This window comes from Myotis davidii, unplaced genomic scaffold (assembly GCF_000327345.1).
Source record: "Myotis davidii unplaced genomic scaffold, ASM32734v1 scaffold205, whole genome shotgun sequence".
Lineage (NCBI taxonomy): Eukaryota > Metazoa > Chordata > Mammalia > Chiroptera > Vespertilionidae > Myotis > Myotis davidii.
The window spans coordinates 3,268,894-3,273,024 of record NW_006297573.1 but is presented as its reverse complement, the minus strand read 5'-3'; the positions used below and the strand labels follow the sequence as shown (position 1 = coordinate 3,273,024).

At 45.9% G+C, this 4,131-nt stretch overlaps 1 long non-coding RNA gene across 1 annotated transcript; it reads right to left on the bottom strand.

Annotated features, from left to right (window-relative positions):
• Positions 1–428: 428 nt before the first annotated feature.
• Positions 429–2,521, bottom strand: LOC107184580. The gene is made up of 2 exons (XR_001515437.1): positions 2,336–2,521; positions 429–624 (listed from the first exon to the last, which is right to left on the bottom strand). It is a non-coding gene; the product is annotated as an uncharacterized LOC107184580 (long non-coding RNA).
• Positions 2,522–4,131: the final 1,610 nt, after the last annotated feature.

The window sequence follows — 4,131 nt, the reverse complement described above, 5'->3', positions numbered from 1 at the left end:
GGGGGGGGGGGGGGGGATAGGAAAATATATGAGCCGGCATTTCAGAGAGGATCATACAAGGCTGATGTGAAAAATCTTCAGCTTCATTATTCATCAAGGAAATTCAATATGAAACCATGCAGTACCATTTCACACCCAAGAAATTGGCAAGCACTGAAAAGTTGGAAAGTACTCAGTATTAACAAGGAAGCAGGGAGTCAGGACTCTCATACACTACCGAAGGGAAGTAAAAATATACTGAGGTAAACTTAACAACATCTTTCAAAATTAAAGAAGTATATACCTTTTAACCCAGTTAACTATCCTTCTAGGTATTTATCCTATACTTACAGTGTTTGAATTGTTACTCATTCTCGTTGGAGATATAGAAGGTGTCCAAAAAAACAAACAAACATATACACACACTTTGAATAATGATAAAGGCAGTGTTCATTAAGATACATTTCATTTTCAAAATTGTTAAAGTGTGTATACATTTTGGAGGGACACCATGTATGTATCCCTAGAGGATTCATTCATTACAAACTTATGTATTGAATGTCTGCTCTGGTCCAGGACAGTGTTAGGCTGAAAAGACGTCAAGAGTCCCAAAAGGTATGTTACTTCTCACAGAACTGCAGCCTTCTGTGAAAAAAAAAAAAGTGGGAAAGAGGAACGGTGGTATGGAAGGCCTTCTCGTTGGCCCAGAAGGGATAGCTGCCCCAGTGGAATTCCCAGCCATGGTTTTTCCCACAGCCCATTGAACTTTCCAGCCCCACGGCTGAACATATTTGGGATATGATCATATGGGGGAAGATCTGAAGTAATGTTAATAAAAATAACCACCGCCTTGTGAGCCACTATGAACAAGGCATTTTATATACATAAACTCATTTAATCATCACAGTAACATGATGACATAGGCATTAGCACCCTTCATTTACATGTGATGTATAAAGGAGTTTTAGATTTAGAAAGATTTAGTACCCTTCCCAAGATCACACAGCTTATTAAGATGTCACTTATTAGTTGCAGATTCAAAGCATAGTCTGTCTGATACTAAAGAATGCCCAAAGTGATGGTGACAGCCTCATGATAAATTCAGGCTACCTTTTAAAATAATCAAATGAAATTGGAATGTGGATTTCCTTCATTGCATGATTTTTATTAACTTTTAAAAAACATATTTTTACTAATTTCAGAGAGGAACGGAGAGGGAGAGAAAGATAGAAACATCAATGATGAGAGAGAATCATTGATTGGCTGCCTCCTGAATGCCCCACACTGGGGATAGAGCCCACAACCTGGGCATGTGCCCTGACTGGGAATTGAACTGTAGCCTCCTGGTTCATAGGTCGATGCTCAACCACTGAACCACACCAGCTGGGTGATATTTATTAATTTTACTTCTCCCTTCCGTGAGTATAGATATTGGAGATGTGGCAGAAAGGGTGCTGTATGGGTACCCGTGCCTGAGCCTGCCACTCACCAGTCACATAACCTCCTGCATGTTATTCTATCTTTTGTTTCATCTTCCTCATCTGTAAATGGGAAAAATAAATCAGCGTCCCTCCCTCCTGGGGTGTTGTCAAGATCTAAACACGATTTTGTGGTTGACCTATTCTGTAAACTATAACGTATCTTATGACATAGATAGTATAATGACCTCATCTCCAGGCTGTACAAGGGATGGGGACGTAGAGAAATGTAGTGAGCAGCCAAGATCCTAACGCAGGAAAGAGAGGTATAGCATAGCAATGGACAAACTCTAGGAGAGGAACACAGGGAGAGAGGAGAGGTTGGCTGCATATACACTATAGAACTGGTTTTAAAAATTATAAATCTAGGCCTTGGCTCGTTCGGCTCAGTGGATAGAACGCCTGCCCACAGACTGAAGGGTCCCAGATTCAATTCCAGTCAAAGGTACGCCTGGGTTGCAGGCTCGATCCCTGGTAGGGGGCATGCAGGAGGCAGCCCATCAGTGATTCTCTCTCATCATTGATGTTTCTATTTCTCCCTCTCCCTTCCTCTCTGAAATCAATAAGAAAACATATTTTAAAAAATAAAATAAATGGAAACTTGTACATTTTCTCCTAAAAAAAATTATAAAACTGCTCTAGCTGGTTTGGCTCAGTGGATAGAGCATCGGGCTTGTAGACTGAAGGGTCCCATGTTTGATTTCTGTCTAGGGCACATGCCCAGGTTGTGGGCTCGATTCCCTACTGGGATCAGGAGGCAGCTGATCAATGATTCTCTCACATCATTGATGTTTCTCTCACTCTCTCTCTCCCTTTCCCTTCCTCTCTAAAATCAATGAAAAATATATTTTTTTAAATTATAAAACTAGGAAACTTACTGTAACTTAATTTAGCACAGTGGCCATATCCATTTAGTCCTCTTCTGAAAATACTCTCACACCTGGAACAACACTAGGAATGTGATTATCACTCAAGGAATACTGGTTGCAGTTCCCAATCTATTCAATTACTCAGGCAAGCGAAAGAAACAGGTGGTTAGCCTTCAGCCCTAAGTTTCAGCAACAGTTCTGGACGCCAGTGGGGAAGGAGTTTAATTGGCGTATCAACGAAAGCACTCACACAGCCTGTGAAAACCACCAGAGGACAATGCCAAGCCCCCACCCCCACCCCCAACTACCAACAACAGAAAAGCTTGTTTCTAATGCAATAAATATCTGAAAGATAATCATTGCTGCTCTTCGTCAAATTTATTTGTAGAATGCTTACTACGTGTCCGCACTTCACATTTATTCATGCATTAATTCATTTTATCCTCAAAACAACCCGAGGGGTGAGAGGGTGACAACCACAGCATCCACAGGGCTCTGGAGCAATCCAGCCTCTGCCCGGGTTCAGATCGGCCATTTTAGAAATCATGGCATGTGGGTGTCTCCGAAGAAGAATCCTGAGATGATGGAAACAGATGAAAAGGACAAGATAGGACACACAGGCAAACACACACACGCAAACAGGTATCTACCAAGTTCCAAACCCTCCTTAGCCTAAGGAGGAATGCAGAGATGAGACCGATGGGAACCTGTCACGTGGAATCTGTAACACCAGATGAACAGCAACACATGCCGGATGCGTGATGAGATGATAAAAGGGGGGTTACAGGTGGCAGGAACCCTAGGAAAGGCTTCACGGGTTAGTCTTGACAGGTGGGTAGGAACAGGCCATTGTAGATAGAAAGGAGGCAGAGTGTGAGCCAGCAGCTCATGTGATGTCCCTGCAGAGAAGACTTTAATGGCTTCCAAACACCTCATCCTGGCCTACCCAGACCCTGATCCAGGCCCGGCTTCCCTCGCTTTCCCTGGGCACACAGGAACCTTTCCACTAGTTATTCCCTCTGGCCGGACTGCTCTCCCGCGCTCCAGGCTGGAGTAGCTCCTAATAAGACTTCAGGTCTCGACTTCCATTGCCTCAGAGAAAGAGAGCCCTTCCCCATCCACCTGCCATTTCCTCTCCTCCTCTCCCAGCTGGCTGGGAGGTTTTGATCTGTTTTATATGTGCCGTGGCCCTTTCCCCCTCGAAAAGTAGTTCCATGAGCTGGGGCCTTGCCCCTCTGGCTCACTCAGGCCCTGGCACACAGGGGGGCAGGATAAAAATTGTAGAACGAATGAATGGAGTGAAATTAGTGACTGAATAAATGGGAGTTAAGGCCCTGGTGAGAACAGGGCGGAATGTGTTTGGGAAATAGTTTATCATGGCCAGAGCTTAGCAGATAACAAGGAGTCACACCAGACAGCTCGGAAACAGGAGGGTCAGAAGGGGAAGGACCTTGAAGGTAGCATTGGGTCCAGATTCATACCCCCAACGGGCACTGCAATGCAGGTGCCTGCCAGGTGCTGGGCGGGAGGAGGCGGGGCGGCGGATGCAAACCTAAGATGTGTCCCCGAAGCACCCTGATTCCTTCCATCCAGCGCCAAATACACAGCCAGCGACTTTTGCGGGCAAGAAGATGCAAACACCGGAGCCAACGGGAGACGCCTATGGGGCCGAGGGGTGGCGAGGGAGCGGGGACCGCGCCGAGACTGGACCCTGCGCTTGGTCCACCGGCCCCGGGTGAGCTCGGGGACTGGTCTCCTTCCCGCGGCCGAGGGTCGGGGTGCAGGAGCCCCGGCCGGGCCTCCTG